Genomic DNA, 15,771 nt, shown 5'->3' with positions numbered 1-15,771 from the left:
ACCCGACAAGTTTTCTTCACTGCCCGACTCTACTTCGTGAGGCTTCCTTCCCAAACTGCTACAAACCAGAGGCGGATCAGTTCTACTCTCTTTCTCACCAGCGCTAGCTCGGCTAAACTGAGAAGAAGATTGAAGAGCCCTATTTCGTGCCAAGCCCTTCTTTCCCTTAACTGAAGCTTGCGGATTGGGCTTACTGGGCTTGATAGAAGCTTTTCAGTCACTGGGCTTAATTGAAATATTAGCCTGCACGATACTTGGGCCTGCTTCTTTAAGTTCATTCACCGGTTTTGGTCCTTCCTTCACTATATGCTGGATAACATTTGCCACTAAGAGCCCATCAATATCTCTCTGGACTGGAAGCTTTCTTTTAACGTCTCTACTCGGCCCATTGCAGGTTTCTACTGATCCTGGAGGCATGAAAGCTCTCATCTCCTTTCCTGCGTGAGTCTGGCCATGCTCCCTGCTCAAAGTGGTCCCCTCATGTCTTTGTTGCTTTGCCCCTTGTTTCTTGCGCATAACCACTACCCAAGGTCCGTAAGTACTCTCGGGTACATCCTCTTGCGCACTACCATGCACGATTATGCCAGGTCCCATGCTTTGCTTGGCGCTATCAGTATCATGCGCATTGCATGTCTGCGCCTCTGTCACCCCATCAGGTTGGTTAGCCTCCTTGCTCGACGGCGATGGTTGACGAATTACAAACGGACACTGCTCCTTCCGGTGTCCTATTCTCCCACATCCGAAGCACAATTTGTGGATTCCCTCGTAGCACACCGGCTGCTCACGTTTCCCTATCAATATGGCCGTGACAAGCGGCTTCTCGACATCAACCTGAACGCAGAGTTTAGCAAATCTCCCTCTAGATTCAGAGGCTGTGTGTGTGTCCACTCTCAACACATTACCAATCGCTTTACCTATCTGAAGCAAGGCCTCCGCATGGTAGTACTCTATCGGAAGATCGTTAAGCCTTATCCATACTGCCACTGAGGAGACATTTGCCGTTGCCGGTAAGAAGTCTGGTTCCCAAGGTCTAATGGATAAAAAGTGCTCTCCAATAAACCAAGGTCCCCTTTTCAATGTAGCTTCATAGTCTTCTCTCAAAGAAAATCTTGTGAGAAAGAACCCATGGGTTAAGTCCACACAGTCCAATCTTCCAGCCGACCTCCACAACGTTAACAATCTATTCTGAAGAAAATTTAACCCCACAGATCGTCCATAAACCTTGACAATGAGGGCTTTGTACCAGGGGCTGCGAATCTTCTGCTTTAGCTCCTTTGAGAATTTCACAGCCACCAAGCCTTCCCTTAGACCTTCGACCTCCTCATCAGAATCAATGTCGTCTTCCATGAGGTTTCCAAAGTTGAAAGCTTGAGTGAATGCACCAGGAATTTCACCGACCAGTTTATCTTTAAAAGACGCTGGTTTGCTCCAAAAAACTCCATCGTTCCTTGGAGAGGAAGCAGTTGAGTCTAGCCCTTCTTGGAAACCCGCATGCCTTACGTCTTTAACCTTTTTCTTGCTGCGCAAAAGTTCTTCTTGTTCCTCCCTAGAGAGAGCACGAGAGCTCTCCATTCGACTCCCAAAGTTTCACGCTCTCTAAATGGATGATTCGGCCCAAACTTGCGTCTACGTCAATGTTCCTTTTTTTTTTTTTTTCATTTCACGCGTTTTGTAGAAAGACAAGGACAATTAACACGGTAGCAGTACTGTTTATATACTATAGCAGTATTGTTTATATACTGTTCATGAAACCCACAGCTATTTTATTCATAAAAAATATTAAAAATGGGTCTTATGATACTATTTACACATTTAAAAATTATTTTACTATAATATTTTCAGTTTTCAGTTTCAACAATTAAAGAATCTTTATAAAAGGATTTGCAAAACTTCATTTTTCACGTTTTGAAAACTTAATGAGACCAATTGGCCCAACCCATTCAAACAACCATACCCAGTAACCAAAAAACCAAGCCTAGACCCACACGGCTAGCCCAATCCACATTTATACATTAGTGTTTCTATTGGTGTTCAAACAGTGAAGCTTTATTTGTTCAATGCTGTGGCATTGCTTTCTTAGCAGGCCGCACTTAGCAAGTCAAGTGGGCAAAATCTTTTTGCCCGGTGAACTATTGTAATATCTGAAGCATCTTATTTTGATGGTTGTAAATATCTAAAGTAACCCATGGGATTTTGTCAACAAGATAAATGGGATGGAGAAATTCTTTGAGTTACCAAACTTTGCAAATAACATAAAAGTTAGGTATGCAAAGTTAAAGTTAATAGGAGGAGCACAACTTTTCTAGGATGACCTTGAATATCTTCGTTATATAAAATATGAACTTTTCATTATTGTCTAGAAAGATATGAAAGAAAAGTTTTGTAATGAATATTTGTTACTATATTTTTGAGCTAAGTATCTATCTCAATCTTAGTGTGATAATGTTTAAGGTCAAAGTGATCGTATGAGAAAATGGAATAGCTAGCCAAATGCATGATTTGAAGAAAATATGATAAATTCTCATCCTACTTCATGTCCTTGGTGTTACTTTTTAACAATCTAGCTTTTGTCAATACTTCTAAGAATTATCTAAAAAGTTCATGAAAGGTTTTTGAAGACTTGGTTGCTCAAGTGAAGAAAATGAAGACTCAAACTAATGAGATTTTGGTAATGGAGAAACATCAAGTAACATTAGAGTATAATGTTGATGATGAAGCACGAGCATTAACAAGTATTTCTAGTCAAACATCTTATCCTTCGACACTTTAAAACTTGAGGTCAAGTTTTCTCCAACCAAAGCTTTTGAAAATTCGCCTTAATGGAACCAAGTAATGAGGTTTGACCCAAGGGTTAGGTGAGAAAAGAACTATTTTAGATTTATAGCGAGGTTTGCTTAAAATCCAAAGATTGATGGGCATAGGAAGACTATGTTCAACAGAGGCCAACCTAACCCAACAACTTCTTGATATTGTTCAAAGAAGGATTCAATTTCATGGTACATTGATTGTTAAAGAAATTTTTTTCTATTAAAATTTTGTCTTTTTTTTTTTGTGAAACTTTGTCAATGACACTCTTAAGAAGTAAAAAGGATGAAAAAGTTTAGGACTACAAAATTTTTCACAATTTCTTTCCATAATTGTGACGTGACAAAGTGTAATTGGTAAAGAAAAAATATTGAATCCATGTATAAATGATGGTTAACTATTCACAATCTATCACGTCAGAGTTGTGACAAAAAAATTGTAGAATAATTTGTGATCCTAGAACTACTCAAAAAGAATTTTAAAGTTGTTTACCAGCAAGTAGGATTACGAGTGGATGAATATTAGGAAATATAATTGTATTAGTATATTACATTTGGAAATCTAAACCTACAAATATTATTATTTTATTTTGGATTTTTTTTTTATATGTATAGTGGTAATTAAGTAGAGACAAGGAAGTTCATTTTGTACAACTTTTACTGAACACAACTCTCTATAATAAAAATTTAAAATATCTAAAATAATTGGGTTGAACTCAAATCCTATTTTTGGAAATGAAATTAATAAATACTTCAAAGACAAGGTTAAAAAGAATTTGGATGAAGCTTGTATTTAATTAGCAAAAAAAAAAAAAAAAAGCATGAAAGATGGAGGCTGGGCTATCCCCATTGGTGAAGTTGGAGTAGGCCTTAAGCTTTGCAACTCCATTGAGAGACCCAGACCCAAACCCAACGTCAATGGCAGTATATAATATGGGCCTAGACTTTGTCTTTCTTGACAACTAGGCCTGAAGCCTGGACAGAAGCTGGGACTAGACTCTATCTTTCTTTCTTTTTTTCTTTCTTTTTTTATATGGGCCTAGCCTGGACACAAGTTGGAGGTAGTTGTTCTTTACAAATATATAATATGGGCCTAGACTCTGTTTTTTTTTTTTTTTTCCCTAGATAACTAGATGTTAATAGTTTTTTTTTTTTTAGTACAACTAGATATTAATAGTTGGAGTGTGAATATATATTGACATTGGTTGGAGTATTTTTTATTTTTTTATTTTTTGATAAGTTGGTTGGAGTATCAAATAGCTAAGAAGCTGACTTCATCACTATTATTCAAAAAAAAAAAAAAAAAAACAAGAACTAACAAGTGATTTTAGGTGGTGAGTTTTTAATTTTATTTGTTTATTTATTAGAGAATCGATAAATCTTAATCAATTGGTCAAGTATTACACTTTAGTAGTCGAGCAGCCAAACGGTCCAAACCCACAATTATTAACTTTAGTTCTAGCTAATTGTGGTGCTTTGCTCTTTTAAATAATATAGGAAACCTTCTTCTCAAAAAAAAAAAAAAAAAAACCTAAGGCAGGTCACAGGGGCTTTTTAACATTCCATAAGAGCATGAGTTATGACACTTTCCTCAAAAACGAAAAAAAGATAAAAGAAAAAAAAAAGGGAGTTATGACACTAAGAGTTCTTTCATTGATTTTGTAGGGACGCGATTTGTTTAACGGCCCAAGAGTAACGTTGGGCTCGTAAGCAATGGGCTCCAACAATATGGTTTGTAGAGAGTGGGCTTGAATGGCATGACCTTGGGCACAGGTGGACGGTTTGATCGTGGCGTCCATGAAAATTCTTGTACGGGCGGGTCTGGCTTGACCAGCTAAGCCCTCCGTTGGAACGTGATGTAGGACTTTAGTCCTCGGACGCTGTCCAAGGATCCTTGTGTTATTCCCCCTCTCCCCTCTTACCGGGGGGGGAGAGAGTCCTCCTCTCCCTCCTTTGGGGTCTTCTTTCTTCTTCCTTATATACTCATGTTTCTTTTCCTATTTAGAGTCCACGTGTAAGTTTCACTTTTCTGGGGTGCAAACCGGTCCTGTCAACCCATACCTAGTATGGTTTGGGGTCGTTGGGAAAGTTAAAGGGTATGGTTTAAAGGATGGACTTGTCAGATACAGGGTTTGGTGTTATGACGTTGGCAGCTTTTTCCCTTACCCTGCCCCTGAACTCAGTTTCTCCCTTTCTTCAGGCATTTCATGAGGTGCCGAGCAAGAGGTCGTCCTCGGCAATGGCTCTCCTCGACTTGGGCCGTAGGGCCTGGGCCCCCATGTAGAGTGGGACTAGGCCGTGAATCCACTAGCCCCACAATAGCCCCTCAAAATCCTGCTGCCCGACCTTTAGTTGGGGATGAGAATTTTGATAATGCTGGGCCCACATCACGACTCACTCTGATTATGTACTTTTTGATGTTTGGGCTTTTCCATTTGCATAGGAAATGCACCGGATTAAGAGGCATTTCTTTAGTCTTCAGTCACGCGGTACCCTTTGACGTTCCAGTGTTCGAGACGCGCCTTCACGAGAATCCTTTAACCTTATGGTTGCAGGTGGCATTGGAAATTGAGCCAAAACCATTTTGTCTGTAGCGTTCCTTGGAACTTTGCGTAAATTAAATGCCACCTCCTGGTCTTTTAAATAAATAGGAATGGAGGTTGCTTTACTTACACATAAATCCTTCAGTTTCCTCCCAAACCATAATCCTTAAGCCATAATCACAGCCTTCGTATCCGGTGTTATCCACCCTTAGTGTAATATGCTTGAGGCGCGGGTTGGGGTGAAGGAACTCCATCCGCCACAGAGGCACCGGGTCCTTCTGAGACTCAAAGTAGTGAGGTCTGGGCAAGGGAGGCACAGATTCAAGAAAATATTCCGTCTTGACAAAGGGGAAATGGTGTTTCTCCTTCTTTTAGTCAAAATCCGAAGCAGGTTCTGGTCACGCCAGATTTTTGGTGTGTCAGAAGAAAGATTTTCCGCCATCAGCCCCGTTTGCCTTGTCGCAGGCAAATTTTGGTGTAGGCTCCTCAACTTCCGGTTCCCGGCACCTTCTCTTCAACGGTGTGGGCCTCAAGTTGGGTTCCCTGCACCTTTTCTTCAGCTGTACTAGCCTGAAGCTGGGCTCTCTCTGCACCTTTTCTTCAATGGTGCAGGCCCCACGTTGGGTTCGTTTGCTGCCTGAGTTATGGGCATGTAAAAGTGTTGAGGAAGAACAAAGTCTTGAAGCAACAGCCAACCTCTCCTCTGTACTACCTCCTCGGCTGTATCTTATTCTTTTGTATTTTTCTTTTCGATTATGTAGTTAGCTTTAATATAAGCTGATTCCAGCTTTTCATTGTACGCTGTACTATTTCTTTGTTTTAATAAAAAGGGAATTTATTTACTTGTTTCGAATATTTTTCTTTTTTGCAACACTACTTTGTGAATGGGTGTGCTCTATGTGTGTCTTTCTTCAATGATACTTAGAGCAGGAAACCTTGAAACATAATCCAACTAATTCTAATTTACCGACATTACCAGGCATAATAACGATAATTCATAGTAAGTTAAACTTAGGAAACTAACCGAGATAACAGCTGAATATTCTGTAATAAGTGCGAGGAGACCGTCCGAGAATGATAAACTCTAAATAATTCATCCGTGGGGGTGATCGAGCAGTAAAGGACTCCGATTGTGTTTTTGGCAACATATTGCTCTATATTGCATCAATCCCTTCGGTACTGAGGATCCGAGAGCATACTTGAGAATCCATGCATTTTAGGAATTAACCCAATTGTTAATGGAGAGTTCTCCTCGGATAGATTCTAAGGTCCACGTAATGTAGTTTTGCTTTTAAGTACTTGGCTTCCCCATAGGCTTGAATCCGAGGACCATGCAAGGCCTTGGTTCTGTCCAAAACTTGTAGTTTCCCTTCTAAGTAGTTGGTTTCCCCAGAGGCTTGAGTCCGAGGACCATGCAAGGCCTTGGTTCTGTCCAAAACTTGTATTTTTTCTTGTAAGTAGTTGGTTTCCCCAGAGGCTTGAGTCCGAGGACCATGCAAAGCCTTGGTTCTGTCCAAAACTTGTATTTTTTCTTGTAAGTAGTTGGTTTCCCCAGAGGCTTGAGTCCGAAGACCATGCAAAGCCTTGGTTCTGTCCAAAACTTGTATTTTTTCTTGTAAGTAGTTGGTTTCCCCAGAGGCTTGAGTCCGAAGACCATGCAAGGCCTTGGTTCTGTCCAAAACTTGTAGTTTCCCTTCTAAGTAGTCGGTTTCCCCAGAGGCTTGAGTTCGAGGACCATGCAAGGCCTTGGTTCTGTCCAAAACTTGTATTTTTTCTTGTAAGTAGTTGGTTTCCCCAGAGGCTTGAGTCCGAGGACCATACAAGGCCTTGGTTCTGTCCACAACTTGTATTTTTTCTTGTAAGTAGTTGGTTTCCCCAGAGGCTTAAGTCCGAGGACCGTGCAAGGCCTTGGTTCTGTCCAAAACTTGTATTTTTTCTTCTAAGTAGTTGGTTTCCCCAGAGGCTTGAGTCCGAGGACCATGCAAGGCCTTGGTTCTCTCCAAAACTTGTAGTTTCCCTTCTAAGTAGTCGGTTTCCCCAGAGGCTTGAGTCCGAGGACCATGCAAGGCCTTGGTTCTGTCCACAACTTGTATTTTTTCTTGTAAGTAGTTGGTTTCCCCAGAGGCTTGAGTCCGAGGACCGTGCAAGGCCTTGGTTCTATCCAAAACTTGTATTTTTTCTTGTAAGTAGTTGGTTTCCCCAGAGGCTTGAGTCCAAGGACCATGCAAGGCCTTGGTTCTGTCCAAAACTTGTAGTTGTTCATTTATTTATTTATTTTCCGAAGGTTAGCTCCTCGAACAAGGTGGGGGGAGCTAGCTTGATGTTTGAAGCCCCTAGAATTGCCCATGCCATTGGCACTACGAGGCGTAGCCCCTAGTGGAAATCTATGTCGGAGCAACAACAGCACGTCGTTGGAAATGGAGGAGCCTTCACAGACGTCGCTGGAAATGTAGGAACCTTCACAGACATTTGCTTGACGGAGGCTCAACTCCACCGCCACCTGCGCCAATGCGCAAGCCTTTCCCACAGACGGCGCCAATTGTAGGGACGCGATTTGTTTAACGGCCCAAGAGTAACATTGGGCTCGTAAGCAATGGGCCCCAACAATATGATTTGTAGAGAGTGGGCTTGAATGGCATGACCTTGGGCACAGGTGGACGGTTTGATCGTGGCGTCCATGAAAATTCTTGTACGGGCGGGCCTGGCTTGACCAGCTAAGCCCTCCGTTGTAACGTGATGTAGGACTTTAGTCCTCGGTCGCTGTCCAAGGATCCTTGTGTTATTCCCCCTCTCCCCTCTTACCGGGGGGGAGAGAGTCCTCCTCTTCCTCCTTTGGGGTCTTCTTTCTTCTTCCTTTTATACTCATGTTTCTTTTCCTATTTAGAGTCCACGTGTAAGTTTCACTTTTCTGGGGTGCAAACCGGTCCTGTCAACCCATACCTAGTATGGTTTGGGGTCGTTGGGAAAGTTAAAGGGTATGGTTTAAAGGATGGACTTGTCAGATACAGGGTTTGGTGTTATAACGTTGGCAGCTTTTTCCCTTACCCTGCCCCTGAACTCAGTTTCTCTCTTTCTTCAGGCATTTCATGAGGTGCCGAGCAAGAGGTCGTCCTCGACAATGGCTCTTCTCGGCTTGGGCCGTAGGGCCTGGGCCCCCATGTAGAGTGGGACTGGGCCGCGAATCCACTAGCCCCACAGATTTAATAAATGTCTTAATAAAAAATCATGATATTTAATTATGGATTTTCTTGCAATTGATATAAATCTTTGCATAATTTTTACCTTTCTTTCTTCTGAACAATAGAAAAGGGTTTGTGAGTTGTGACAACTTAGAAATGCATTTTTTTTAATAAGTAAGATTCATCTTGTTATGCAAAAGGTTTTTTTTTTTTTTTTTTTTTTTGGTAGGTTGGGAATTAAAAAAAAAAAATGAATATCTAATTATAGTTCCTAGACAGAACCACTGAAACCAATTATAAGATTAAATATAGAAAAGGAGGTATGATTTAGCAGTTAGCACTAATTTTATGGAACATGGAATTCACTAAGGTGTCTCTACATATGGTAACTTTATTTACTTTTTAAAGTGACTAGACCAACTCTAATTTAGGATTTTTTTTTCTTGGAATGATTTTGACTAAATGAATATGATGAGTTTAATAAATTTTGGTACATGTTTGAGCTTACATAAGCCAAATGTTTAAATTTTGTAGTTAGACTACTGTTATTTGGGCTTTTTTTTTTTTTTTTTTTTTTTTTTTTTTTTTTTTTGGCTTTTAAAAGGCCCAAGGTATTAGGGGGCCAAGTTAATTTATTTTTTGGGTCAAATTCTAAAATAGGCATTCTATTAAGGAGACTTTTAAAAGCTGAAAGGGGGATAATTGTGTCTCCATGTACACATATATTTAGATTGGGGTAAAGTAGGATTCTTATAAAAAGAAAAAGAAAAAGAAAAAAATAAATAATTGAGTGAATAAAATGAGATCCCCACACAACAAATCAAATGACAAATAAAAGAGAGGTGTTACGTCCACAACATTTTGACAGTATTTTCATAACAAATCATAGGTAGTAAGTTGTTATTGGTTCTAATTTAAATCAACAACATAAATTAATTTTTTGTTCACTCATAACAACCAATAACATTCTACCACCTATGATTTGTTGTGAAATACTGTGAAAATGTTGTAGACATAGTATTTCTTTAAATAAAATGGTCATGTGTGGAGTAATTCTTAGGTACTGCCAGAGCACGGAGATTGGTGCTCTCTCCGCTCACATTCCTCATGGAATCCACTCATTAAATTCATGATAGAGTCCACCATGAATGTGAGAGGAATGAGCACTATTTCTCCATGTTTCTAGAATACCTAAGAATATTTCACATATGTGAAGGCTCCAAAAGATCGGTAGTTGCATGAGTAATGAACCAATAACTCAAGAATATGGGAAGTGCCAATAACGCACATAACTAGATTGTACTCCATCGATTACACATCATAACACCTCCCATAATCACACAAAGTGACAGTAACTAAGAGGTTATGGTCCCACGAATTTGAAAGGAACCAATCCAAAAGGAGAAGGTAAGTCATTCTTGAGTGAACAATTGATGTACTAAAAAGATATTAATCTAATTAACTTGAGCATCAAAAGACCGTTTGCAGAACACATGTTCTAGACTCTCACTTTCCTATCTTTCTTTGTGGGCTTATCCATTAGTTTGGACCTGAATCATTAAACTTGATGCCCAAGTTTCATATACAAAGACCCCTAATCAAAGTTCCAAACTTCCAATTATCATGCAAAGAAACACACATTAATCACAAAAATACACAAACAAGAGTTCAAACAGTAGTCTAAAAATACAAAAGACAAGATAATAGAGTACAAAATATATCCAGTGTAATCAATCTGTCAAATCCAAAGATAATAGAATGCAAAATATATCCAATGTAATCAATCTCTCAAATCCAAAAAGACAAGATAATAGAGTGCAAAATATATCTGGCATAATCAATCTATCAAATCCAAAAAGACAAGATAATAAAATGCAAAATAAATCCAGTGTAATCAATCTCTCAAATCCAAGTCCAAGAGAGATTACCTATTTGATTTTAATATCAAAATACATTTTTAAAAATTTTGGTAAGTTCATAAAAACCCTTAACTCTTAAGCACTTGCTTAGATCATGAACTATTTAACCTATCAAAGGGGAATGAGCCTGAATTACCTAGCAACTAGTTTTGATGGGCGAAACTAGTTGCTCATGGATTTTATTGGTTAAAGGCTAATCCAAATGGCTCTTCTTTAAAAGAGTTTTCTACGTTATTTATTTATTTATTGTTTAAAAGGACTAAGATTATTGGTTTGTTAAAAACCCATATCTAAATATGCTTAGCTTTTATGGTAATCTTGATGATCCATTTCCTACCATGTGTCCAATTAGGCATGGGGGACCAAAGCACTAAGCTAAATATAAAGAAGTCCCTTTCCCTACTATTTGTCTAGTGACAACAAACTTTTTTTCTAGTCTGCTGTAAAAAATTAATTAGAATGCCTCCTTAATCCTCCTTTGCAATGGGCTAATCATGTAACAAATCCACACTCCATGCCTTGATTTGTAAGGTCGAAGATGTGTGTGTCTAGATTCGAAGGGCTGCAATGTTGAGGTTAAATTTTTTTTTTTTTCCAATCTACTATTTCTTGTACATATTAAATTATTGAGTGGTATAAAATTAATTAGGAGTAGCACAAAGTTTTTTTATTTGATAAACACACACACACACACACATATATAGGGGAAGGGGGATGAGATAAGGGAATACACTCATACGCCAATACCAAAACTGCATGCGGCAGTTAGTGTCGCGGAGCAAGTGATAAACCCCTTCTCAATATCACACTTTACTGATGTGGGATGACTCAACAACACTGAGTATCTTTTTTTATTTGATAAACAAACACACACACACACACGCATATATAAGGGAAGGGAGATGAGATAAGAGAATACACTCACACGCCAACACCAAAACTGCATGCGACAGTTAGTGTCACGGAGCAAGTGATAAACTCCTTCTCAATATCACACCTTACCGATGTGTAACTTTATTCTAACCTTACATATAGTTTAAGTCTTTTTTTTTTTTTTTGGTTGAAAAATATTATTATTATTATTATAACTATTTTTATTAATTTTTTTTGAAAATTTTTATTTTGAAAAAGAGTTTTTGGAATTTCCTTTTATAAAATCTTCATAAAAGGACTTGCAAAACTTCATTTTTCACTTCTTGAAAATTTATTTGCAGAAAAGATTTTAAAAAATTCTTTGAGAATTTACTGGTTTCTTTTATATAGTGGATAAGTCCGACACATAACCATATAATATTAATCTGTATGCATTGTATGGAGGACGGCGTAAATCTAAACAACATAAGGCTGAGATGCCTTCTCTTTTTTTTAAAAAAAAAGGGTTTCGACTTTGGAGAAAGATCCTATAAATTTATAATATATTAGTGAATTTTCTCTCCATTTCCATGCAAGCGTGTGTGTTGTGGCCAAAATCCCAAGGAATTCAACTTATTTCGTTTTCAGATTTTATCTGTTATAGCTTGTTCCTTGTGGCTATGATTATCCACTGCTAGGTGGAATAGTGTTGTAGCACCTTATTGTATTTCTTGATGTTTGCATCGGCTCATGCAAAAATTCCATTTATTTTAATCTAAGAACCTACTTTTTCTATTTTACATAATTACTTTTCAAAACATCCACATCAGATTATCTATTTTACACTATATTATATTAAAAATCAAATTTTCTTGATTTTTATTAATTTTTCTTTGTTTTTTGACACAGCAACCATCATACACTCTCTTCCTCCAACCACGGAAAACATAAAGAAATAATAAAAACTAATATGCAAAGTGAATAATATCAGTGTAAATTTACATAATTACTGTAATAATTTTGCAAATTTACACATTTTTAATTTGAATGATAAGGGTGATTTTGGAGATTAAACATGTAAAATTGATATATATATATATATATATATTATTTTGTATGGATTGATGCAAATGCTCCAGAGAGTAGAATAGGAGAAGAAAAAAAAAAAACCAGATTATGGCCCGCTCTCCCTTTTACTCACTGCGGTCAATACTCAACACAGGTGACCTGACCCAAAGACAGCCCATATAATTGGTCTCAGCCTTTACTGACCCCTTTTAAAATAATAATAATAATAATAATCAGTCCCAATTGTCCCAATCCATTCACACTACCAGACCCCAGTAACTGAAAAACCAAGCCTAGACCCACACGGTCAGCCCAGTCCACATTTATACATTGGTTTTTCTATTGTTGTTTGCAATGCCTTCTTAGTGGGCTGCATTTAGCAAGTCAAGTAGGCAAAAAAAATTTCACCAGTGAATTATTATAATATCTGAAGCGCCTTATTTTGATGGGTGTAAAAAACTAAAAATAATCCATGGAATTTGTCAATGTAACAAAGTAAAGGCGGTAGTGACGGTCTCTCTCTCTCTCTCTCTCTCTCTCTCTCAAATCCAAGAAATACCCATGTTTTTTTAAAGGGCATATGAGAATTAGAGAGTCAATCAAACTAGAGGCTCATTTCTATGAATGAAGTTGAACATCATCAAAAAGAAGGTCCTATTCCATGTGGACTGTATTAAAGCTTTGTGTGTATAATGTATTGACTGTGAGATTTCAACCTGGAGGTATGTACATAATTTTAACGAACTCAAGGATTTAAGGTGCTCAAGTTTTATATTGCTTGTGTACAAATTCTCACTTATTTAATAAAGGGTTTTGCTAACGAGTGCCCTTAGGGCCTAGTTTTGTTCACACTCTCGACCAGTCTACTAGCACTTCATCTATATGTAGAGGCATTTATTCCAATTAAATTGTTCTAACTTTTTGAGATGAAGCAAATTGAAGATGTATACATTGCAGTTGTTTCAACGGAAAACGTTTATAGTGGAAATAAATATATTATTTAGGAAATAAAAGATTGATAACCTAATTAATTAATTATATCTAAAATAAAATCTAATTGACCAATAAAAATACAATGTCCTTACAAAATAAAAATATATATTTCTTTGTGCTTCACACGTCAGAAATATTTGATGGGAAGACTAGTGAAAGAAGCAAGCAGAAACGTTATAGTAGATCCTTAAAGTATTAAGAAATTTAGGATTTCAAAGAAAGGACTATTCCATCATAGATGACACTGTGAAGCAAGCCTAACAAGTTTTCTCATTATGATACATGCTTAAAAGGAGAGATTTTACCATTTACAAGTAGTTAAAGTTTGATGTTATGAACTTATGACATTTTTGAATCAAATAAATAAGACTCTTATAGTAATTGCATATGCCTCATGAGAAATTCAGTACCAAATCAATTGGCAAGGAAGTGGAAGCACTATATTATTTTCACGAAGACCCAAAAGAAAACCTATAGAAGTAGCAGAGCAGTGGCGTGTCTGTACTTGACATGAAATGAAGACAAGAAAAATATTTGTGATTATCAATTTATCATACTTGCAAAATGAGTTGATTGCTTCGTCATTTCTACGTTCTTAATGGTTTAGAACATCCATATAATTGCTTAGCCTCTTTTAGGTCAAATGACCAATGAAAAAAATGCCTGAAAGTTAACAAATAAAAGATCAGTGACATCTAAGACCTCGTTTAATTTTGTTTTCTATACAGCCACGTTATGGAAATGAAGATACCATAGCATACGCTAAATCAAAGACAATATGTTGAAAATGGAAACATATTATCATCATAAATTTCTAGGAGTTTAACTCTAACTTGCTGGTCTTTTGAAAGACCAATGAGATCAAAGAAACTGACATTTTTATTCACATGATCACAGAAGAAAAGTCAATTAGTTAGTTATATACCTCAGAAGCCCAAAATGCCATCTTTCTTGAAAAATAAAATGGAAGAAAAGAGAAAATGAAAGCTAACAGGCAGAAAATTTCATATATTTTACTTGAGCATTCTACCAAATTTATCATCAACAATAAATTTTCCTCATCAATCAACTTTTGTATTTCAGCTGACCTTCAATGTCAACAATAATAGGAAACCATGACAAAAGTTTTAATTACCCAAACCTCAAATTCAACTAATGTGACCATATCGGCAATAATGGAATAAATCAATATAAGGCTAGTTAATAAGCACATTTTACTTACAACAGTCAGGCATAAAGGAGTTTAAATTTTGAAATGAAATTGAGTTCAATAAACTACATAGTAGAGGCAAAAATTTCTCTGCTTTCATTGTCTAGAAACATTTTGAAAATAATGATGATGGTCTTACTAAATATTCTAGTAGTAAATTACAGTACCAATCAAAGTGGTAGCTCTTAAAGTTATAATTCCTAGCACAATGTCTGATTCCAGTCAAAATGATTCTTTAAGCCAAGATAATTTGATGGCTGAGACAAAATTTCAAAGAACAAATTTCAACACATTGATTAAACTGGATACAAGTCAACCGCATCCTTAACTATATTTTGTAAACTGGTAAGCTTACTTCTTTTTAGATGAAGCCAAAAAACAGCTTAAAATGCCTCAATAGAACGCATGGTGTTTAACATAAAAGTCACATTACAAAGAGGACCAGGCTATATGCAGAAAAGAGGAAGCTGTAGAATTGGCAAGCCAGTGAGCATTAGTTAGCATTCAACCAGGGGCTTTGACGAAACCATAGCTTAAAAATCACAAACGCAGCAAAGCAACTTCTTTAACAGCTTGTCTCTCCCACTTCACAACAAAGGCTTGCCTCAGAGGCTACTGATAACTACAAGTGCAGTCCATGCCTTTCATAAGTATGAAAGATAAGGTTTCTAAATTGTCTAACAAAGCCTACACCTCACCAGCAACTCTTTATTTTGGTACTGACTCCCACTTGCCATGCCCAACAATCAACAAATCGTATCCAATTGCACAAAGCAGGTTCTCATTACAACAATTCCCAACCATTGCTTCTTAACAGATCAAGATCATGTGAATGTAATAGTTAAGGGCTTGAGAAGCATGACAACCTTCCCTAGAAACATGTCCCACATTCTAGCATTTTGTGGGGATAAAACTTTAGGTCAATAACTGGTTAGCCTCCTTCAGGATGAATTACCTATGAAAAAATTGCCTGAAAGTTTACAACAAAAATTCAGTGACAACTATGAGTCTTGGTTTTTTGTACTATACTGCTATGTTATATTTCTAGGAAAGAAGGTACTATAGCATACACTAAACTAAAAAGACAGAACTTTGAAAATGAAAAAATAATAGAATTCAACAAAAATTTCGTAAGTTATCTCTAACTTGATGGTGTATAGAAGGATGAACAAGGTCAAAGAAAGGGGCACATACCTTTTTATT

The 15,771-nt window shown here is 37.2% G+C and overlaps 1 protein-coding gene across 11 annotated transcripts in view; it reads right to left on the bottom strand.

Moving 5' to 3' along the window:
* Positions 1–15,771, bottom strand: part of LOC126723828 (putative disease resistance RPP13-like protein 1) — a 59,478-nt gene that overhangs the window by 33,906 nt on the left and 9,801 nt on the right. The gene's annotated exons all lie outside the window — the stretch shown is intronic.

The sequence above is a fragment of the Quercus robur genome, chromosome 4 (assembly GCF_932294415.1).
Source record: "Quercus robur chromosome 4, dhQueRobu3.1, whole genome shotgun sequence".
NCBI classification, from domain to species: Eukaryota; Viridiplantae; Streptophyta; class Magnoliopsida; order Fagales; family Fagaceae; genus Quercus; species Quercus robur.
The sequence above is the reverse complement of the archived record's forward strand: the minus strand, read 5'-3'. Positions and strand labels throughout refer to the sequence as shown.